Here is a 24,954-nt window from a genome sequence, read left to right on the forward strand (position 1 = left end):
CGCCCTGGCCGCCCGATGGACTCTGTGTTTCGCCCTGAATGCCCAATGGACTCTCTGTTTTGCCCTGGTCCCCGGTTAAGCCCTCACCCCTTGTTCCTGTCTCCCTTCACGGACCTGGCCCACCATCCCTCCCCCTGATCCTCCACCGTTCCACCTCCCTCCTGAACTCTTGTGTCATGTTTTAGTGTTGTCGTGGAGCATCTGGTAGCCGCTCCGTAGAGGGGAGGGGGGGGTTATGTCACAGTGTCTGGTTGTGTTCCCTTGTTTATCACTAGAGGTCCTCCTTTTCACAGTGTCCTTCACATTTGACTTCAATTCCCAGCATTCTGTCTGTCACTGTCACTCATCAGTTCATTGCACTCAGCTGTTCGCCGTAATTATTGTTCCCAGCTTTTCTGTGCTAGTCTTGTTAGATATGTGTATATATTCCCTGTTTGTGTTAGTATGTGTACGGAGTTGTTGTTAATGTCTCACACTTCTTGGTTTGTTCCTGCCTGTTCCTTGTGTTCGTTTTTCTTGTTTGGATTGCTTGTATGGTATTTGACTCTTGCCTGGACTGGATTATGTTTCACGGATTACCCAATACATATCTCACTACACTTGGCTCTACTATCTCTCTCGTGTGTGGCGTGACAGACGGAGGGAAGTTAGCGAGTGAAGGGCATGACAATTTTGGACTGTTACGCAGCCAAGCTACCAGATCTCCTCAGAAAGATTAAATATTATTAATTTGAGAAATGTCGCTGTCAAAAGAGAGCAAAGTCACCAAAGCGTCATCAAGCCCCCTGGCCATTGCACACTCAGTCCTAAATTTTCGTAATGCGTTTTTTCGTATGTGATTCGGTGGCTCTGAATAGTCAAAACACCATTCAAACTGCTTCCTACAGATGCGAAAAATGCAGAAAAACCCGATTTTTTTTTTATGTTCCGTAGACAGTGTGCAAGCGTGATTGACATAACGTGAGGTCGATTTTTTTTTTAACGTGCGAAAATTTCAGATGCGAATTTCAGACTGTGCATGGCCTTTATCTGTACAAAAATATCCGTGAGATTTGCTCAAAACCGCCAGTTGAGAAAGTAAGTTGTCCCTTTCTCTGCCCAGCTTAGAAGAAAAGAGCTGAACTGTGAATTTAATGTCAAATTTGAATCTGAGTGAGTGTATTTACTGTGTATGGATGTGAGTGAGTGCAATTATCTCTCTCACACACACACACACACAAAAACACACGCACACACGCACACACACTCTCTCAAGCAAAAATGTAGCACCTCTGTTCAATCTTTCTGATTTTAGTACATTTTTGTAAAAGGTACTTTTAAATTATTTATTAAAATAAAATTTAGAATTTTTATTTGCAACATCATTTACACCATGTCACATGGCACACAGGACATTTTAAATACGGATGAAATACCAATACTCCTGTAGTCGCATGACACAATTTTTTAAGTAAAATAAAAGAAAAATGGTGAGACGCACATATTGATAAACTGGCAAGAGCAGTAAAATCAACAACCCGATCAACTACAGCAGGGAGAGAGTGAGAGCTGTGCCCGGCCTTCAACCACCTTCAAACAACCTCACGTTAACATTAGCATACACTTTATATGCAGAAGAGATGACAGGGAGTAATTTTTTACTCAGCCTATTTTCCTAATAACATGTCTAATAAAACGCTCCCCATCCATTATGATCGGGGCATCAAATACACTTGTAAGTCTCGTGCCCGCGCACACGCGCTCACTCTTACAGGAAGCTTTTCCGCCTGGAGCGCTGCTCGTGCGTCAAAAGTGACAAAAGAATGTTCCCCATCCCTTATGATTGGGATATCTCACATAAATCAGCCGGTTTCGGCTTTTCAGCGAAAAACCGCTTCCCAGAACCGAGAGCGCATGCGCCACGCTTTTGGCTCCGATTCAGTTTCACAAGCCCGCAAATGGCGGCGATCTGAACCCGGAGACCATTCGCCCCCTAGCGGTTCACATAGCTGCGTGGGAAACTATTCCAGGGATTTCAGAATGGGTGCTGAGTACAATAAAGCAGGGCTATACACTTCAATTCATTCGCCGTCCCCGCGCTTTCAAGCCCGGACCGCGACGATAGTGAATGCGGAAGTAGCACACCTACTTCACGCAGAAATAGCAAAGCTGCTGTGCAAAGGGGCGATAGAAAAGGTGCTGCATTCTCTGAGTGAGTCAGGCTTTTACAGCCGATATTTTTCTCGTACCCAAGAAGGACGGAGCCTTCAGACCTATCCTAGATCTCAGACATTTGAACAAAGTGCTTGCGAAAAGGCCGTCCAAAATGCCTGCGACCCGGAAAATCCTCGCGCACGTTCGCCCGAGGGACTGGTTTATTTCTCTAGATCTGAAGGATGCCTATTTTCAGATTCAGATAATACCCCGTCACAGGCAATTGTTGAGATTCGCCTTTGACGGTCAGGTATATCAATACACCATCCTGCCGTTCGGCCTGTCCCTAGCACCCCGTACATTTACGAAGTGCATGGACGCAGCGCTCGCCCCCCTGAGTAGTCAGGGGCTATGAATAATGAACTATCTGGACGATTGGCTGATATTGGCACGGTCAGAGACAGAACTGCTGTCTCACAGAACAGTGCTTCTCAGTCACCTGGAAAGCTTGGGTCCCACGGTCAACTGGACCAAGAGCTCATTACTGCCCAGCCAGTCAATTTCCTTTTTAGGGATAGAACTGGACTCGGTGACCATGACGGCTCGTTTATCGACACAGCGCGCGCGCCATGTTCGCCACCTAGCCGCATCTTTCCAGAAGGGCAGCTTTCTCCCTTTGAAAACATTTCAAAGGATGTTGGGCTGTATGGCATCAGCTGCAGCGGTGCTTCAGCTGGGCCTACTGCGCATGCGCCCGCTCCAACGCTGGTCGGCCAGAAAATCAGGGTGACTCAGACCTGCATAGCGGCTCTGCAGCCCTGGTTAGTAGCCGACTGGTACCAGCATGGAGTGATGATGGGAACCATCTCTTATCGGAAAGTCATTTCGACAGACGCGTCCAACTCGGGTTGGGGTGCGCTGTTCGAGGGCAGACCAGTCTTCGGCCAGTGGTCAGACCAAGAGAAGTGTTTTCACATAAACTGTCTGGAGATGATAGCGGTCGAGAACGCGCTGAAGCGCTTCCTCCCGTTCATAAAGGACCAACATTTTCTTGTCCGTTCAGACAACATGTCTGTAGTATCCTATGTAAAGTGTCAGGGCGGTGTCAGATCCAGAAATCTCTAGAAATCTGACGGAACGCCTCCTTATTTGGACTCAGATGCACCTGTGCTCGCTGAGGGCGGCACATGTGCCTGGCCATTTGAACGACGGCCTAGACAAACTGTCCAGGGACAATGTTCCCCCAGGGGGATGGTCCCTGCACCCCCAAACGGTCCAGAAGCTGTGGCGCCTATTCGGCATAGGTGATCAAGAGAATCAGGGAAACGCGCCACTCAGTGCTCCTCATAGCCCCGCGTTGGGAGAATCAGGTTGGTTCCCGGAACTAGCACGGCTGTCACATTTAGCTCCGTGGCCGATTCCGGTGAGGGCAGATCTCCTCTCTCAGGCTCACGGCACGATCTGCCATCCCCATCCAGAGCACTTGTCTCTGCACGCATGGTTGATCAACGGGTACTCGTTGCCCTGCCAGAAGGAGTGATGAACACGATCACGCAGTCTAGAGCTCCTTCCACGAGAAGGCTCTACTCGTCTAAATGGTCGGTGTTCTCCGGATGGTGCACCGACAGAGGTCTGGACCCACGGACATGCGGGGTGGTGCATCTGCTCACTTTCCTACAAGAGCTGTTGGATAAGGGGAGGTCCCCAACAACGCTCAAAGTATACGTGGTGGCCGTGGCAGCGTTCGCAGAATCGACGCACGGCCAGTCACTGGGAAGACATGAGTTGGTCATCCGCTTTCTTAGAGGAGCTAGAAGGATGAACCCGCCGCGCCCCCCGTCGGTTCCTATGTGGGATCTTTCATTGGTCCTCGAAGCCCTGAAAGCCTTTCCATTTGAACCACTAGACTCCGTGGGGTTGAAATTCCTATCACTGAAAAGCGTCTTTCTGACTGCACTGTCGTCAGTAAAACGTGTGGGTTACCTGCACGCGCTGTCTGTTAGCGCGTCGTGTCTTGAGTTCAGGCCGAATGACTCTAAAGTCATCCTCAGACCTAGACATGGCTATGTTCCTAAAGTGATGGGCACTCCATTCAGAGCGCAAGTTATTTCGCGGTCAGCTCTGACAGCATCTGACAGCGAAAGTGATGTGAATCTCCTCTGCCCTGTTAGGGCACTGATATTTTACATTACGTGCTCCGCCTCCTTCAGGCGTTCAGAACAGCTTTTTTGTTTCGTTTGGTGGGCGCACCAAGGGTCTCGCCTCCTCGAAACAGAGCCTGTCCAGATGGATAGTGGACGCTATAGCGGCTGCTTACGCGTCAAAAAGTCTGCAATGCCCTCTGGGCATCAGGGCTCATTCCACGATAGGCGTGGCCTCGTCGTGGGCATGGTCCAGTGGGGTTTCTATCCATGACATATGTGTAGCGGCGAGCTGGAGCTCCCCGTCTACCTAGGTCAAGTTTTATAACCTAGAAGTTCCTCCCTTGCAGGCTAAACTGTTGTCAGTGTGAAGGAGAGGTGTATTCTGCCCAGATCATCCTGCTCAGATCACTCTCACGTGACTCAGCTCTCCTGGTTGAGCTGCACTAGTAGGGTATGTGCCATGTACCTATACAGACCGGCACGCCGCTCTGTATTCCCTATGTGTGCTTATTTACAAGTGATGGCCCGCGTGGCACATTATTTTTCCACTTATGGGGTTCCCCTGAAAGTTCGGGGTCTCATGGTGGATGCTTGGCGCCCACGGCATTGACAAAGTGTTCCCATAGCGTAAGCTAAACTTACGCAATACGAGAGAACCTCTCGTAAGAGAACGATACTCGGTTACTAACGTAACCTCGGTTCTCTCTAGAGAGGGAACGAGTATTGAGTAACCGGCCGTGCTCGCGCCACGAGCGACTTCGCTTCAGTCGACGAAAAACCAGGGAAGTCAGCCTACAGCCCCTATGTTTATACGCTAAGCCACGCCCATTCTGGCGCTATGAAGGCGCGGGCGCCCTTCATTGGGCGTGACGTCACGCCGGGCTCACTGGTAGGCTGCAGCAGTTGCCCGCAGGGCAGCCAATGAGCACGCGAGATGGCCTGCTCTAGGTCTGCTAGCTGCTGCACTGCGTTGACAATGAATACAAAATTAAGGATAATTTTTTGGCTTCAATATCTTGAGAAGATGAATCTTTCGTGGCGTAAGCTAAACTTACGCAATACTCGTTCCCTCTCTAGAGAGAACCGCGGTTACATTAGTAACCGAGTATCGTTTTGTTTTGTTAATAAACCTGTTTTCAACCTCATTCAATCAGATTTTTGGTGACAAAAACGGGAATTTCTCTGTCTAAGTAACATGGAGAATGATTGAACATTGTTAATTTACATATACTACCAACATTGTAACAATACAAAGTCGGTTGAAAATTGGTGAAGTTAAGATATGATCAATGTTTTTTTTTTTTTTTTTTTTCATCTATAGAGGGTTTTCTCTACACGTCATCAATCCGGAAGTTGGAACTGAACGGACTTGCATATTTGGCTGATTATTGCTGCTGAAAAATTGTCGTGTTTTGGTCTGTACTAATCGGTCGCACCGGGAAAAAAACATTTTGAGTTCTATAGACTGCCAAAAGTTAAAGAGAAGTATTTGTGGTTGAGAGAGGCACAGCATTAGCCACATGTGTAAATGAAGAGTTGACTATGGCTAAAATGTTGACATAAAGTAGTTAACTATGGCTACATTCACACTGTCAGTCCAAATCCGAATATCTTTGTACCTGATTGGAATCTGATCTAAAATTATGTCCACACTATGTATCGCAATTGTTCAGATCTGATTTGTGTGTTCATGCAGCTCTTTGGCAATATGGCAATGACATTGCGTTGATGGAGGGGCTTGCATTTGCAATAGAGATGTTGTCTTATATAAATTTTACAACATGGAAATGTGTAGCGCCATGCTGGACTACTGCCTCTTGAGCCTGCTCCAGTACTGCACAGCTTTTTTTCTGTGCTCTTATCTACACCGGTTTCAAAAATAATAATTTTCTGCTTGTCCGGCACTTTGCAACAAAACAGCCTTGTTTCGGCAGCGACTTTCATCATGTTCCCTATAACAATGTCTGACGTTTAAATTTTACGTGGCGTGAGAAAGTCACATACCACGCAAAATCCGATCAGAGTGTTCGGACTGAAGCGGGTTTCCTGATATGTGATTTGAATAGGACTTCAAACCACATATGGATGTAGCTTGAAATGGATTTCATGTGCTTTTTTTGGACTGACAATCAGAACTTAGCCTATGTCAGGATAATAAATAGAAGGAAGAATAGCGGTAAGGACTAGAGAATCTAGCTCGTTCGGATCTTTACCACATATTAACTTTAGTTCGTCAAAATTCTGCGCTCTTTCCTGCTTACTAAGTCCTTCTCTGTATGATTTCGCTGCTGTCATTTGTTTTTTTCCGTAGTTTAGACATCATAAATTAGTGTAACAATGTGTTCATTAGTACATAGTGCAATCCATGATGTTGTTTACATCCGAGTATCTCCAATATGGCCGCGATATATATATAATATATATAATATATATATATATAAAATATTTCTCCAATATAGGTGCAAACCCTCTATTGTCAGTGTAGTAAACCCTGCAAGGTTAAGATGCAGCAGTAAAAAAAAAAAAAAAAGCAGGCAAACATTTCCTTATACAGGCTTTATGATTGTTGTTCCAATCCATATAACATTATGGCAAATACATTTGACAGTGCTGCAACTTCAGACTTTATTTTTCACTCAATGTAATTTAAATGTTTCATAGTTTGTGTCTGTTTACGGACATATCCTTTAAATTTAAATTTCATCAATTTTAGTCAATATCACTTTGCATGCAATTTACTGCAGGGGCTAAATGACAAGCACACTTTAAGCATAAAAGTAATTTTTAAAATCTAGTAAATCTAGTAAAACAGGTGTAGCTGAAAGTACAGTTTGAGAAGAAATCCTTTAAGCAAACATCAAACAAAGTACAAATCAACTACCCAAAGTGCTGAACATTACCTCGAACAAGACAATGAAGCAAAAAGAAAATCAAACAGAAACAGAACAACAGAACTTCTCATATAATCATTGTTAGTTAGAATAATATTTTAATTAAGTTATTGTTTTCAAACATATTTTGAGGAAGAGCATTTACAATGAAGTCACTGTTCATTTGTCGTGTTTTTGCAATATTTTGCAAGGCTATTGGTTCTTTAAAACAACCCATTCTCACTCCCAAGGCGTCAAAAACTGAAGCATGGTCAAGCGCCCCTGGCGTCACAATGAAGACGCCAAAGGCGCCCCTCTGCGTCACTCTATGGATGAATTGGGAACTCCATTGCTTTCAATGGGAAACCTGTGGCGTCAACAACAGACGTGAATTTTATCAGTAGGAAATTGCAATGAAGAAGTCTCATTCAAGTTCAAGTCTTTATTTAGTCAAATAAGGCAAATCACCTGGAATTAATTTTAGTGATTTGGCTCACTCAAGACAATACAAGACAGTACTGGACAAAAATGACAACACATCATCAGACATGACATATACAATAAAAACAGAAAATCTAAAATAAGAAAACAGACACTTGGGTTCCTACCAATGAGTAAATATAATAGATAATCAAATAAATCAGACAAAGTGCCAGTGCATTTAGTGACACTGAGGAGAAGGATGTAGTTGTGTAAGCAGAGCAGATAAGGATTTTTGGTGTGAATTGAGGAACCTCACAGCCTGCGGATAAGTGCTATTTGAAAAACGGGTGGTTCTGGATTTGATACTTCCTAGCCTTTTGCCTGATGGTAGAGGGGTGAAAAGGGAATTAGCGGGGTGCAATGAATCTTTAAGGAGCGACTTACTATTTTTGCTCCTGAAATCGACAACCATCTTTTTGGTTTTGGACAAGTTGTTAATTGAGCACCACTCAGCCAGCAAGGACACTTCTGTTTTTTAAGCCGATTCATCATCATTGGTGATGAGGCCCACCACAGTGGCATCATCAGTAAATTTAAAAATCCTGACTGAATCATGGTGAGAAAAACAGTCATTGGTATAAAATGAGCACAAGAGGGGAGACAGAACACACCCCTCGGGGGCACCAATGCTAGTGGACATTGATTTTAACAAGAGGTTGTTAACTCTAACCACTTAAATTATGTCAGTTAAAAAGTCCAGAATCCACTTATGGACTCCTTAACACCCAACCCCAAGAGTTTGTCACACAATCTCTTTGGTATAATATTATTAAAAGCAGAACTAAAATCAATAAACGTCTCTGGTTACGTATGTAACCCTAGTTCCCTGAAGGGAACGAGACGCTGCGTGACAACACTTTGGGAACACCCCTGCGTGAGTGCGTCATGAAGCACGTATGAAATCAGTCCAATGGCGAGACGGAATGTCATAGGCGGGTGACGTCATCGACAAGGAAACTATATAAGCACCCCAAAACACAAGCGCATCAGCTTCTGATAAAACTGAAGCAAGTGCTCACGGGCATGCTGGGAGTATGGCACAGACACGCAGCGTCTCGTTCCCTTCAGGGAACTAGGGTTACATACGTAACCAGAGACGTTCCCTATCAGGGAACTCGAGGTTCGTAACAATGCTTTGGGAACGCTAATACCAACGCCGCCATAAGAGCAAGTGTCCGTCGTGTGAAGTCAGAGCGCACATTCGGACGAAAGCACCTGCGCCCCTGGAGTGGAGCTGAAGTCAAGATGATAAAACTTTACGAATGTATGCGGTGAGGACCATCCTGCCGCATCGCAAACGTCCTGAATTGATACTCCTGGCAAAATAGCCTTAGAGGCAGCCATACTCCTGCTTGAATGAGCCCGGGCAGCCAAAGGAGAAGGCGGACCGGCGGACTCGTAGGCAAGTGAGATGGCCCCAACTACCCACTTGCTCAACCTCTGCTTAGATACTGGACAGCCCTTCTTAGGGGGTCCAAAGCAAACGAATGGTTGTTCACTCTTTCTCCACAGGGCAGCTCTGTGGACATACACATCTAGAGCCCTAACTGGGCAGAGCAGATATAGTTTCTCTTGGTCCGACGTCAAAAATGGAGGTGGACAGAAAGCCTGCAGTACAATAGGCCTGACCACGTTAGTAGGAACCTTTGGAACATACCCCGGTCTAGAGAGGAGGAAAGCCTTAACCATGCCGGGTGAAAATTCCAAGCACGAAGGAGAGACCGACAGAGCTTGAATATCTCCTATTCTTTTTAATGAAGATATAGCAAGAAGAAATACAGTCTTTAGAGAGAGGAATTTCTCAGAAACTTCTTCAATGGGCTCGAACGGTGCTAGAGAGAGACCTTCTAGAACAACCGCCAGGTCCCAGGACTGCTGGCCTCAGCCTCAGAGTGCCACGAAGGAAATGGGTCACAAGTGGGTGTCTCCCGAGAGAAGCTCCACTCAAAGGGACGAACCCTCTCCAGAACTCCTGGGAGCAGAGCAATCGGGGGAAATGCGTACAGCCGTGACCTCGGCCACTCCTGTACCATCGCGTCCAACCCCAGAGGGGCTGGAGGACTTAGGGAAAACCACAGTTGGCAGTATGATGTTTCCCTGGATGCAAATAGGTCTACCTCAGCACGACCAAAATGTTTCCATAGGAGCTCCACCACCTCGGGGTGGAGTCTCCATTCCCCGGGCCTCGGCCCCTCCCTCGACAGGATGTCTGGCTCCTGATTTAAATACCCTGGGATATAAATCGCCCTCAATGAAAGAAGCTTCCCCTGGGACCATAGAAGGATCTAGCGAGCCAGCTTGTATAACGGGCGCGAACGCAGACCCCCCTGATGGTTTATATAAGAGAGCACCGATGTGTTGTCTGATCGGACAAGAACATGATGACCTCTCAGGTCTGGGAGGAAGTGTTTCAGAGCCTGAAACACCGCCAGCATTTCAAGACAATTTAAATGCCATTGAAGATGATGGTCCTGCCACAGACCCTGAGCTGTGCGACCACTCAGCCTGTGAGAGAGGCATCCGTCGTTAGTGTTACACGACGACACGGAGCCCCCAACAGAGGCCCTTGGGACAGGAACCAAGGTTCTTTCCACATAGCCAGGGCGCGAAGACACCGTCGCGTGACCCTGATCATGCGAAGCGGCTTTCCCCTCGGGGAAAACCCCTTTTTTCTGAGCCACCACTGTAGCGGTCTCACATACAGCAGGCCGCAAGGTATAACGTTGGACGCTACTGCCATCAGACCCAGAATTCTCTGATATTCTTTTACAGTAAGTGACTGGCCTAGCTTTGCCTGTTTGAAGGCTAAGAGAATCGAAACTATACGAGCAGGAGACAGATGTGCCTGCATCGTCGTCGAATCCCAAACCACACCCAGAAAAGTGGTCCTTTGTACTGGAGAAAGCACATTCTTCTTGGCGTTTTGCCTCAACCCCAACCTTTTAATATGGGCGAGAACGAAATCTCGATGCCGAATCGCCAGATGCTCCGATTGAGCTAGAATCAACCAATCGTCGATATAATTTAAAATGCGGATGCCCTGGAGTCGCAGCGGAGCCAGAGCTCTATCCATACATTTCGTGAAAGTTCGGGGAGACAGTGCTAGGCCGAACTGAAGAACCCGATATTGGTACGCTTCGCCCCCGAAAGCGAACCTCAGGAACTTCCTGTGTTGTGGAAGGATGGAAATATGGAAGTATGCGTCCTTTAGATCTATCGTGACAAACCAGTCCTCGGACCTGATCTGTGACACGATCTGCTTGAGAGTCAGCATTTTGAATTTGAGCTTCCCTACTGAGCGATTTAATAGGCGCAGATCTAAAATAGGACGTAACCACCCATCATTCTTTGGAACGATGAAATATCGGCTGTAATAACCCAATTCTCTGCTGGGAGGATTAACTCGTTCTATAGCCCCCTTCAGCAGCAGAGTTTTCACCTCCTGTTCCATAAGCAGAGCCTGCTCGGGGTCCACCACTGTGGGAAGAACCCCTCTGAAGCGTGACGGGCGTGATCTAAACTGAATCGCGTACCCGTGCTCGTAGTCTGCAGGACCCACTGAGATATATTTGGAAGGCTTTTCCAATCCGCCAAAAATTCTACTAAAGGGAACCAGTCTCTCGAGACTGGCCTCTGGAATATTTTGAGTGGCAGACACAGTGCCCTGTAACGGCGCACCGGCAGGGAACAACTGGTCTAACTGTTCCACACTGCTCCTCGGAGCGAGCAGGCATCCCACGGGAAAGCGCTCGCTGGGACCGTCTACGCCCCGGCACGCAGGCGGGGTTGGCAGAACGGGCCCCTGAGGGCACCAAGAGAGAACGGGCGCCGTTGGTGGGGACCACCCTCGTTTGTGGCGTCAGGGCTAATTCTTTGACGAAGCCTTCCTGGCAACAATAACCGTCCTCAGATCGGCCTTGCCCCTGGAAGACCTCGTCTGAGAGCGCCGCGCCTAGGCCCAGTCTTGCTGAGGAGGAGCATGGGACGCGACGCTCCTTTTCTGTTGCGCCCTGTGCGAGGATCTACTCGACGGCCGGGGCTGCTACCGCCCAGCAGCCCCGGGGACATGCACCCTGAGGGGGAGGAACTTCTGGAGCGCCGCCGCCTGCTTTTTTTCTTCCTGAAACCTCTCGATGACAGTATTTACGGAGTCACCGAAGAGGCCAGCGGTCGACAGCGGAGCATCCGGAAGGAAGGATTTTTCTTTTTTCTTCATATTAGACCGGTTCAACCATAAATGCCTCTCCGTTGCCACCAGGGCTGCCATAGAACGGCCTACTGATCTGGCCGTCTCCTTGGTGGCATGGAGAGAGAGATCGGCCGCCTGACGTAATTCCCTTAACATATCGGCACTTAATTCATCCCCCTCACTAATGTCTTTTAATAAATCGGCTTGACAAGTTTGTAAAATGGACATGGTGTGTAGACAAGATGCTGCCTGTCCAGCAGCCGAGTAAGATTTGCCCACCAAAGCCGAGGTGTTTCTTAGTGGTTTGGTGGGCAACGCCGGTGTCTTAAAAGACGATGCCGTGACAGGAGAAAGGTGGCTCGCCAACACTTCCTCAGCCTTAGGCATCGCCCCGTAGCCATGAGTTTTAGCCTCAGAAATATTTGAATAAACAGATGTTTGCAATGTAAATATTCTAGACGAAACTGGTCTATTCCATGATCTTGACACCTCGGTCTGGAGATCAGGAAAGAAAGGCAGACACCGGCGTGGAGGTGCAGCGCGAGATGGCAAAAATCTCTCATCCAGCTTGCTCTTAGATCTAGACTCCTGTCTATCTGCTGGCCACTCAATGCTTAACTTTTCAACTGCACGAGTCAACACCTCTATTAGCTCCTCACTAGCAGGAGACTGAAGTGACGAGTCCCCAGTCTCTGCAGTATCTACAATTTCAACATCCAGTTCCTCAGAACTGGATAGCTGAAGTGATGGTGCCTCAGCCCGGGCGGAAGAAACCGCAGCACGTGCTTCCAAACCCGGATCTGAGGCGCTGGATCTACCAGGTAAGGGCTGAGATAGGGGCGAGCCCGTCTCCGCTGATAGATCCATCTGTGAACCCCACGATTGAAGCCTCCGCTGTGCCTCGGCAGCAGCGGGACCCGAACCGCGGGGAGCGTGCACCGAACCACTCTTCTCGAAGAGGGCTCGGCGGGAGCGGAGCGTTTTCATTGACATATGCTCGCAATGCACACAATTAGCTTCCTTGAGAGCTGACTGGGCATGCTGCACTCCCATACAAACAACACAAAGATCGTGAGTGTCCCCACCCGTGATATAGCGTGGGCAGGGATGAACACACTTTCTAAACTGCTGTTGGCTCGCCATTATAATAAAGTCTCCTTTCTTTTATAGTTTTTTTATATATGTGAAAAAATCCTGCGTAGATGATACTAAGGACAGACAAAAACACTTGAGAGACAGACTGATATATATTTCACACACAGAGCGCTTGCTGAAGACTCAGAAGCTGACGCGCTTGTGTTTTGGGGTGCTTATATAGTTTCCTGGTCGATGACGTCAACCGCCTATGACGTTCCGTCTCGCCATTGGACTGATTTCATACGTGCTTCATGACGCACTCATGCAGGGCTGTTCCCAAAGCGTTGTCACGCAGCTCGAGTTCCCTGATAGGGAACAGTACCCGTGCATATGTAGCTGTCCCTTCCAAATGTTGAAGAATGTTATGGGTGCAAAGAGAAACAGCATCTTCAACAGACCTGTTCTCCCTATATGCAAATTGGAAAGGATCAAGAGACGTAGTTGTGAGATGATTGGCCACTAATCGCTCAAAAACTTTCATGATAACAGAGGTTAGAGCCACTGGTCTATAGTCATTCAAGCAACTCACATTCGACTTCTTAGGCACAGGAAAGATTATGGCTGATTTAAAACACGATGGGACGTTACATAGTCTAAGAGACCAATTAAAAATGTCAGTGAAGACATACGACAGCTCATTGGCACACAATATAATAGTGGCAGCAGAGACCTGGTCGGGGCCTGCTGCCTTCCTGCAGTTTTGTTTCCTCAACAGATACCTGACCTCATTTTCTTCTATCAGAAAAGGTGGTTCGGGGAGACCTATGTCATTGAGGAGATTAGAGCTGACTGTACATTCAGAGTTGCATTCAAATCTACAATAAAATTTGTTTAGTTTGTTAGGTAGCAAGGGATCATCATCAATTCCGAACACATTGCGATATTTGGTATCAGGTCACGTGTCCCAGATGTTGGTAAGTAGTCATAAATACACTGTCCTAAAAATTTTAGATAATGTCTTTTCTGTTTGTCGATATTAATCAGATTAGCTCCCTCATGTTCAGTCACTGCATTATATCTGTCATTCCGCGAAGGCTTTGCGTTTCATTGCTTTCTTTCAACTCCTTAATAAACTATGGTGATTAAACAATCCCTGTCACGTGACCTGCTATAGACCTTCAATCAGTTAATCTTAATCATATCAGGTTCAAAGTAGTACAATTAGTTCCAAAGTGGTATTTGTAGTAGAAGCACAGTAAAAACAACACTTACTATGCTTTTAACCTCAGTAACCTTAGTTCCCTTTCATTCAGTCACTGCGAGTTATGTCAGTGAATGACGAAATAGGGGTTTCGCTTATAAGCCTATTACCTTCAAGTTTTAGAAAACGAGCCAATGGCATGAAAATGCCTTGGGCTGCGGAATTTGCATGCCATGACTCCACCCCACCATGTGGGAATAAAAGGAGGAGCGCTGGCAATCTCACATTATGTTTTTGCTTCGGAGCCAAGAGTTTTCTTCACTCCAAAAGCCATCCTGAGTTTATCTTCACTCTTCGAGACAAGCTACTCTCCAGGGGCCTCATGTACAAAGACTTGCGTTGAATTCATACTAAAACATTGCGTACGGACAAAGCTGTAAATGTGCGTACGCACCAAAAAAAACCAGATGTATGAATCTCTGCGTACGAAGGATCCCACGCATATTCTCTATGTACATCCCAATTAACGTAAAATTGAGCGCACATGCACGAGCACAACGCCCCACCCAGTCTCCTCCCTTAATTATATAAATTTAAATATGGTAATGAGTCCACTTTAGCAAAAGAAAGCAGTAAGAAAATGGCTAAAGCAAGCGGCAAGAAACAAAACTTTACAGAAAGTGAATTGGAGGTGCTACTATCGGAGGTAGAAACGAGAAAAAAAAACATTTATTTGGAACTTTGTCCTCTGGAATTAATAACACGAGGAAAAAATATGAGTGGGAGAGTTTGGCTGATGCCGTCAATGCAGTGGGATCTGAAAGTCGCACTGTAAATGACCTTAAAAAGAAATTGTCTGATATAAAGGTGTACGTTAAATGGAGAACTGCGAAATTTCAGCTGCCCAATCACCCGATCTATTACTGACCGAGTGTCAGAATGGCCATCATTATCTGCGCTCTCGGTCAGTTTGTGGGTTGGTGAGGGGGGTTAACAGCCACGTCTTTAGGGGATAACCGCGGTCTTCTGAAGGGTTGTTGAATAATTAAATGAAAATATAAAAAATACAATTAGATAGAACCATAACTTTAAATCACTCTCCAAGAAGCCACCCCTCGCGCACCCTGCCAGCTTGGAGCCTCATCCCAACGATGCTGTTTGTAATGATGTATGAATCATGGGTTGACCCAGGCCGCCTTGCCACAATATTTGTTAGGTGCATTTGTGCATCACATAATTACTGTACATTTATTGAATGGAAATGTTTCAGATTCACATATGTAAATTCTTCTTCAGATGGTGCCTTTATAGCAATGTGTGTGCAGTCGATCGCTCTGATTACATTAGGAAAACCGGCTATCGATGCAAATTGTGTTTTAATGTTTGACTGGTCAACTGCATCATATGGGAACCTTACAAAGCTGGTAGACATCCGGATGATCCCGACCCATACCGCTGGCATTGCCCAGCTCAAAGACGGCTGGCTTATTCCTGAGCGGTCTGCCAGTTCCGTTTGGAAAGAACCAGTTGCCAGGAAACCAAGTGTTGTCAGCACCTGCAAGGGAACGGGTATCGCGTGGCTCCTCGCTGTCTCTCTCTCTAGATTCGGACACAACTCTGCACAGAGCTCCAAGAGGATAGCCCTTGGAAATCTGAAACGGCTGATAAGCCAGTCATCATCCTCGGCCAGAAAATCATTGTGGTCCCTAAAAACTCGTTCTCTTCGAATTCTGCCATTAACAATGTCCTCTAATAAGGCCAAAGCTGCCATTGCCATAGACTAAGGGCTGTATCAATTTGCATATGCTTTTATATGTTCTAATTTAATTGCATAATTGTTAGAATATTCCCATTAGGCTCGTGTGACAAAATATGTCAATTATTTTATTAATTGCAAATTAATAGCAATGCTTCCCACAAGTGGTAGTGCGATAGACTTGTAGAACAATTTGTTGTGTAATGTTTGCAACTTCACTTCATTGCCAGTAAGAGTCGCTAACGGACAAAAACTATGAGAAATGTACGTACGCCAGACATGAAATTGGCGTTGAGGAACGCACATTCTCACGTTAATTTCACTGTTAGTACATCTGACCGTGAGCGTGAAAGCTGGTGTACGCAAAGTTTTTGTGCGTACGCAAGATTTATACATGAGGCCCCAGGTGTTGATGTTACGGCGTATTCCAGCGAGTTCACATTGCCTGGTGGTCTGTGCAGTGATCTGCTAGTCGTGTGTTTCTCCCTGGGCGCTTCAGCACTCTACATAGTTTAAATCCTCTCATAAAAGAGCTTGCACGTGGCATGTCTTTTTAACTTCTGCTTGCGGTCTGACTATTTTCCAGTCTGATGGGCACAAATGCTGCCTAGCAGGTTTGGGCTTAGATCACGCTCAGGAAGCGGATGTGGGAACATGACCATCATGATGCTGCGGACGAGACTCAATGACCTCACTAGAGGTAGAGTCCCCTCCCCCACACCTCGATCCATCCCCACTTCGAGGGGCGATACTTCGGCTGGTGGCCAGGGTGACCTGAGGGTGACAGTGTGGAACAAAGCACTGACGATGCTTCCTCGTGCCACACTCCCCTCTTGCACATCCCAACCCGTGGGTGGTCCGGATAAAAACGCGGGACGGTCTTCCGACATTCCCTGTGTTTCATTCGGCGCTCCAGACGAAGAAACTATTTCCATCGCATCATCACAAGGTAGGCTGGAGTCCTCTGGAGATGAGGGTTCGGCTGTGCTGCTGCCTTCTGGTGTGCCAGCATTGCCCGGTTCTGATCCAGAGTTGACAGCAATGCTTTCCCGGGCCGCATCGAGAATCGGACTAGAGTCAACCATCCACCCTGTCCTGAGTGCTCGCGGTTGGATGATTGGTTCTTGGGGGCTGCACGTGCTGACACCCGAGTTTTTTTCTTCCTGGAGGTACATGAGGAGGTCACGAGATCATGGCAGTCCTCGTTGTCTTCCTGTGATTGTTCGACGACCTCCTCCGCCTTCTCTACCCTTGACGGAGCTACAGCTAAAGGGTACACTGGGATTCCCCCTGTTAAACTCTCTTTTGCGATGCAACTGTGTCCTCAGAGTACTTCAACGTGGCGTGGTGATCCTAAGCACCCCTCCAAGGCCTGTAGGTTTTCATCTACCCTGGTGGCGAAATCGTACAGAGCTGCGGGGGCAGGCCGCCACCTCACTGCATGCCATGGCCATCCTTCAGGTCTACCAGGCCAGGATGCTCAGGGACATGCAAAAGGGTGGAGCTGACCAAGGGCTCTTGAATGAGCTGTGTGCCACCACTGACCTCACTCTTCGGGCGACCGCACACTCCCTTGTTCAGGTGATGTCCACAGCTGTCCAGGAGAACCACCTCTGGCTCAACCTGGCCGATAAGAGAGATGCCTGAGCGAACCCGGTTTCCTCGACTCCCCCATATCCCAGGCTGACCTTTTCAGCGGCGCGGTCGAGGACTTTGACCAACATTTCTCGACCGCCCAGAAGCAGACAGAGGCCATCAAGTATATTCTGCCCTGGCGGCCAGCTACTGCCTCCACCCAGCCACCGGCACAGAATCCTCAGTCTGCTCGCTGCCGAGGGCGCCCTCCCGCGGCTCCCACCCCTCCCTCCCGGCCCCAGCAGCAGCCTTCACCCGGCCTGCGCCGTGGAGGTGGTCGTAGGAAGGCGCCACAGCCCGCTCCTGCCCCGCAGCCTACCAAAGACCAGGTAAAACGGCACTCCTGAGATGAGCTGCTCGGAGATTGCACTCAGTTCTTCACAGGAGGTGGTAGCAGGACCACTCCTTCCCCTGGTGGAGGGCCGGGGGATAATCTTTTGTTCTCCACTCCCCGCTGCTCGTCTCACGGTGGGCAACACCCTAATGTGGTTAAAGAAAGAACTGACACCCCCATCTCTGAGCTCCCAGAGGTTGTGGATGCCTGTGTGCTTCTGTATATAATACATAATGTTATTTTCTTTTCTCTTTTTTCAGCTGAAAAGACCAAAAGGGCCTTTCGGACTCAGTCAGCCCATTATTGTTTGAGGAGAAGTAAACGGAGGAGATGGAAAGCTACAAAGGCAAATATTCGCAATGGTATATGTCCTGGTTTTAACCCTTAATCAAACATTTTATCAAGCATTTGTTGTTTCTTAAACCTTTTCTTACAAAACCCATAGCCCAATCAGTACGAACATAGTCTCAAAGTTTTAATAATTCACAAGATTTAACAAAGTTTCAAATTTGAACGATACTAGCACACATTTGTATACCCATACATAGTCTTGAAGCTTTTAGTCCTACTGCTGTCATTGGATACTGCCTCAATTCCTGTACATATTTACCACAATATTTGTAAATCAGTTGCGCCCCTTCTTGGAAAGTAGTCGAATGTCCCACGCACTGTCAGAAAGTTTATATTAGTTGCATTATATTCTTTAAAATAATTACAAATTGGACCCTGTCTGTCCATGTTCCAATGATACATGAAAGAGTGGAAAAGCTCATTTGAAGCTCAAATCTCCTCCCATCTGTTGTCTGATTGGCCTTTCGCAAGGATTCCTGTGTAGTTAAAGTGTGTGTAGCCTGCATCCGGGCGGGCTTCACGGAAGACCGCTTCAAGGGTACAAAGGGGGTGCTGCTGAGCACACTTCAGAGCGTTAAAATGATGAATGGGACGGCCTACAGACTTGTAGACTCAGCGAGCATGCGCAATTTAAGTCCACAAGACCGAAAGACCACATGTAGTGTGCCATTTGGGAGAGGGCCTATCTCTCACGGAGGAGCGGAAGCATAAAAGGAGGAGCGACGACAGTGGAGATCGAGAGAGGCCAGGCCTGGATTTTATTTGATGTTTTGTTTTATTATGTGTGGCGACAGTTGACCATGAGGGACTGCCGTCTTTACTTTCGTTGTTGTGTTTGTTTGTTTATTTTATTAAAATTGTTTAAATGTTCGCCGGTTCTCGACTCCTTCTTCTCAAAACAACGAACTGCGTTACATAATTCATATAAATATTGCTTGCTAATAAAGACATACTTTTTACATAAAAATGCATTTAACATTTATTTATGCAACACTCTTTACATAAATAAATCCTACAGTTATACATAAACGGACTACTTGCATGTAATGTAATAAAATTACCTTCCTTTCTGTCTTGCAGGATTACTTAGGCCTTTTTTTAAGATCTCTACAATATCAAACTTAACAGCTCTTTTAAGAACCAACCCTAACAAGAGCTACTAGTGAGTCGCAATGAATCTTGCCGTTATCAGCCCTTCCCAGGTAAAGTTTCTAGAATATTTAAATCAGTATTTACTCATCAAATGCTCTCTCCTGAATCGTATGGTAAAGTAACTGCTTTATAACTGTCTTAATTGATATGTTTCAAGAAGAATTGTAATTGCACATTACTATTGTGCAATTGAGTAAGTAGAGACTTTCTTGTTTTACAGCATAGAAGGAAGACCAGTCCTTATATCAAAGCAAACTAATCAAATACGTCCTTTGTTTAGTGTGAGGAAGGAACATCTGGTGCCCAAAGAAGACAGAAAGGTGCGCGTGGCCATTGGTATGTCTTGTATTGAAACAATGCTGTAATATGTAGTACATAATTTGATGTTGACAATTTTACATTGTACAGGTTATCACTTGGTTTTTGACCAAGCTCTTGAAACAAGTGACAGAATAGTGTTGTCTTGAAAGAAATCAAGCATCACTGGCAAAGGCTCAAAAGAGACCATGCCTTTCTAAAAGATCTTTTAAAATAGGTTGCTGTTGATATGGGTAAAACAGTTTTTGTTCAGTACTTAGCTTATATTATGTGCAGCAATATTATATATATAATAATTCAATGTGTATATTATATAATGCACTGACTGCTGCTTTGTAAATTAGGAACAGGCAACTCTGGCTATGTTGCGTTCTCCTTTTTGAGGTGGAGAGTTTACCTCCAACCCTAATTGAGCACACCTGAAAATTTTAACCAAAGTCTTCAGGTTTACTTATAGACATTAGGCAGGAGGGTTTGAGGTTGTAGCTAAATTTGCAGGACAGTGGACGATGAGGGCCAGAGTAGCCCATCACTGCTTTAAATCATGCAGAACATAAGCTGACCTGACTGTCCATTAAATTAATTTGAATTGTTTGTGGGTTTTTTTCTACTTTCAGACCAGGACTGGAGAACGCCTGACAATGGGATGTGATGTTGAGACTTCTTCCTTGGTTGAGAAAAAACTACACCACATCAGTGATCACATCTTCTGTTCATCAGTTGTACTGTAGGGTACAACTGAATAAACTGTTTAGACGAGGAAGAAGAACATGAACATGATAGAGACATGTACAGGGAACAGCAATAAGCCAGTTTAGCTGTGATAATGAATCATTATTTTCCAACACAATATCAAATCTGTTTTATGTATCATAGGTGACTGAATAGGATTCGGTGGCACTCATTTTTGTTGCTTCAATGTTAATGTATTTTTGAAGACCCATTTTTATTTATCTTAAATAACATTTGTCTTTATGCTACTGTGATGAGGTTCAGTGTGTGTGTGGAAGGAAGAAGACAGAAGTTCCCAGTCCAACTCTCCCTCTCGCTCTCTCGTTCCCGCCGGCTTTTATGTGTTCTCTCTACGCCAATTACTGCAATCAGACAGGTGTTCATCATCTGCACTTGACCTACTTACCACTCGGCTCCCTCCTCTCTCTCCCGCTACAGACTTCGCTAAACCACGCCCCCCTCCCCGCTCTCTCAGCGTCTTCAGAACAGCCCGCAAATGCTGCATATGACGCTAACAGTCGTTACTATAGATGATGATATCATCAAAGTAGGCAGCAGCATATGCAGCATGCGGCCGGAGAATTCTGTCCATCAGACGCTGAAAGGTCGTTGGAGCCCCGAACAAGCCGAAAGGAAGAGTGACAAATTGGTGTAATCCAAACGGCGTTGTGAAAGCTGTCTTTTCTTTGGAAATGGGAGACAAGGGGATCTGCCAATATCCCTTGTTAAGTCCAGTGTCAAATAAAAGCGAGCAGTACCCAGCCGATCAAGCAATTCGTCAACCCTTGGCATTGGATAAGTGTCTAACTTCGACACAGCATTCACCTTACGATAGTACATGCAGAACCGGACCGAGCCATCGGTTTTAGGTACTAAACCTATCGGGCTTGCCCAATCACTGTTGGACTCTTCTATTACTCCCATGTCTAGCATTGCCTCCAATTCGCTCTGAACCACCTTTTTTTGTGTTCAGGCAAGCGATACGGCCGGCTGCGTATGACCCCGCCCGGCTCTGTCTCAACGTGGTGCTGATTGAGGTCCGTCCGACCAGGCAGGGGATTAAACCGTTCCACCAGTCCATCTGTTTGTGGGTGGTAGACGCTGGTGAGAATCGATTTAATGCCCAACAATTCGTAAAGTTCGCGGATGGTTTGTGACATGAACGCTGTGCCTTGATCGGTGAGAATCTCTTTCGGGATTCCCACCCAGGAGATTAATTGAAAGTGTGCCTCCCACGCTTTTGTCGGAAATGCTGTGGAGCAGCACTGCTTTGGGGTACCGCGTTGCATAATCCACCAGGACTAAAGCAAAGCGGTGCCCCCGTGCAGACTGTTCTAATGGCCCGATGAGGTCCATGCCAATTCGCTCGAAGCGGAACTGCATTAAGGGAAGTGGGCACAAAGGTGCTTTTGGGTTGGCCAGTGGATTCACCAACTGACAATAACGACAAGACGCGCACATTCTCTTGAATGCCCGGCCAGAAAAACCAGGCCATGAGACGGTCCAGTGTAGGTGTTTGTCCTAAATGCCAGGCCATTGGATTACAGTCAGCAGCCTGGAAAAGCATTTCCCGGCGGCTTTTTGGTACCAACAACTGAGTTGTATCCTGTTTTGACTGGGTGTCTGGGGTCACCCGATACAACTTATCTTTTAAGATCGCAAAATAGGGATAGGAGAGCGGTCGGTCTGGGTGGAGCAGCTGGCCGTCGATAGAGCGGACCTGATCAAAAGCGTGTTTCAGCGTTTCATACTGGGACTGCTCCAGGGGAAAGTCATCACACTCTGTAAGGACCGTCCTCTCCAGAGAACTCTGTTCCCCTGGTTCAGCTCCCAGAAGTCCCGGCTCAGCTTCTCCCACCTGAGCGACCACTGCCTTCCTCTGGTCTCTTTTTGCCCGAGAGGCATCCGCACATAAATACCCTAATGATTTATTAAAAGCTGGCCAATTGGTCCCCAAAATTAGTCGGTGCCAGAGGTGCGGGTTAACTGCCACCTCTACCCTATGCTTTTGTCCCCTAAATTGAATATCCATGGGCAAAACCGGATAGTTCACCACCTCCCCGTGCACACACTGTACCTTAACCATCCGGCTATCATCCAATGCCCTAGGTTGAATCAAGCTTTGATAAATGGAGGTTTGGTTACATCCTGAATCCACTAAAGCCTGATAAGTACCCCCCTTGATACTCACTGGTATCGGGTACAGGCCAGCTTGACCTGGGGCAGCGTGTGGTGCGTCAGGGAGCCGGATCTGTGTCCCCACCTCCATTACCGGACACCGATTAATAAAGTGCCCTGGGTCCCCGCAGTGCCAGCAGGCCGCCCCAGGCCTCCCCGCTGCCCCAGTGACAGGAAGCGGGTTAACCCCCTGGGGTCGGCTATCGCGCCGGTGCTATAGTCTCGCTTTTTTCTTATCAGTGCAAAAGAGACTCAAAATACTCTGTTGATTTTGATCTTACATATAAGTGTTATACATCATTCGATCCTGTTAAGTGTATATTATGTTTGTGTATACTCACAATAAAAATAAAGTGTTGTGCTTTTTTGTCAAATAAAGAAAAATAAACATGATGTGAGTTTTGCCTTCTCTCTGTCAGTGAAGTCCATTCTGAAACACATCCAAAAATTAACTGTAACTCCTTGAATACTTGTCATATAGACAAGAGAGATGTTTCTTTATGAAGCTTGAACTCTCTTTTTTTTTAAATTAATTTATATAAAAAACAAATATTCTCAGTTTATGTAATCTGTATGAAAAGAGAGAGATAGCAGTCTTTTTCTTTTCAGCTCATTATACCTGATTACGTGTTAATGTGCCACCCCCACGGAGAGCGCGCGCTATTCAAGCGCAAATGATCTGAGGCAAGCCATGCAAACATGCCTACGCCCACCAGCTGGATTATAAAACAGATGAAGTTTAATAAAAATCTTGTACTTTACCTCGTCTTGCTGCACTGTGAGGAATAATACTATCTAATAATCTTGGAAAATGTACCAGAACTGCTGGTAGTTTCATTTCGAGGAGCACGGATCCAGCTGATGTGAAGTAAGTTATTTATTCTTAAGTGCTTTGTCCTAATCGCGATATTGAATAGTGTCTGTAAACCACAAAAAGACTGTTTAAATATGAATTGCGTGTCTGTGTGCAAATGATGAATGAACGCACGCACTGTTTTTTACTACAGTTATAGAGCGCATGTCTGTGCCGTTCATTCACTCTCGCACCTACATAAGTAAACATTTTATTTTTACATGAACACATCCAAACTATATTGCTATAGCCTACTGATATGAGTAAAAATAGACTGAAATATGTTGAAATAAAATGTCTGTAACAAACTGCAAATTAAAATGTAGGTATATACTGTACTAATATATCATAAACACAATATGTTACAGACTAAATAATATGAATGTTTAGACAAGATTTCGTTGATTAGTTTTGGATAGATTATAAAGTTTTTAGGCTACTGTAAAAAAAGACTACTGCCACATTAAATAAGCTTTTGTTTGCCAATTTTTGCTGATATTTTAAATATATATTATGGGATGTTTTATCAAAAATAAAGTAGGTATATTGAATTATCAACTAAGATATTATTATAGTGTTTGTTCCAATATTCAAACTAATGAATCCTTACCTTTGAAATACATATGATAAAATGTATACATTTTACAAAGAAAAAATATACTTGAAATATTGTCAAAATTGCAATTGTTGTTGTAATTGTAACCTATTTGTAATTGGTTACAATTTCTAATTGTAATATATATTTATTTATTTATTTATTTATTTATTTATTTATTTATTTATTTATTTATTTATTTATTTATTTATTTTGTGTCCTCGCATTCTTTGGTACCCAGTGACACACCTGTGTGAAGTGAAAGGCTCATTATGCGACTCATTAAGGGGCACATTATGCAGGTCTTTGTTTACTCAGGTGTGAACACGCCTCCACGCATATTGCCTTTCCAAACAAAAAGTGTCTTATAAAATTTAAATCAATGTATCGTTTTGTGTAAATGATTAGGCAGGATGAATTTAAATCAATGTTATGTTTTGTGTAAATGATTACGCAGGATGATTTTCATATCACTTTGAAGAAAAAATTCTAGGCAACAACATCCATTAGTCAAAAGTATTGTGGACACATATTTAGTATGTGTTGTGTGGCCTTATTTCAGAAACTTTAAGTTTTAGTTTTTTCAATAACCATGCATAAACAATATTCTCTCAAAAATACAAACATGTACATACATGTTGCTCACATATTATTGTAGCCCTGTTTGTGCTAAATAGAGTGTAATTACACATTTACCATTAATATGTTTATAAGCAACTGAAAAAGCACAAATGTCAGGGCATGTCAAAACATCTCAAGGACCCCAAAAACACCTTAGACCCCAGAGGGTTACGGAACTAGCGTGGAGAGAGCGGAGGCGCGGTTGGTGAGGTGGATTGGCCCATGTTCGAGCCCGCCCCGGGGCACTGGAGCAGGCTCTGTCGGGTTCCCCGTTCTGCCCAAGACCTGGGAAGGGGGACAGGCTTAGAGAGGGGACTGGAGAGAGAGAGAGA

General features: G+C 45.6%; 1 long non-coding RNA gene across 1 annotated transcript; it reads left to right on the forward strand.

Moving 5' to 3' along the window:
• The first annotated feature begins 13,844 nt into the window (after nt 1–13,844).
• Nucleotides 13,845–19,367, forward strand: LOC143738923 (uncharacterized). The gene is made up of 3 exons (XR_013204080.1): nt 13,845–13,870; nt 18,083–18,184; nt 19,254–19,367. It is a non-coding gene; the product is annotated as an uncharacterized LOC143738923 (long non-coding RNA).
• The last annotated feature ends 5,587 nt before the right edge of the window (nt 19,368–24,954 follow it).

This window comes from Siphateles boraxobius, unplaced genomic scaffold, assembly GCF_051911475.1.
Source record: "Siphateles boraxobius isolate OS27281-9 unplaced genomic scaffold, OSU_SipBor_1 16, whole genome shotgun sequence".
Taxonomy (NCBI): domain Eukaryota; kingdom Metazoa; phylum Chordata; class Actinopteri; order Cypriniformes; family Leuciscidae; genus Siphateles; species Siphateles boraxobius.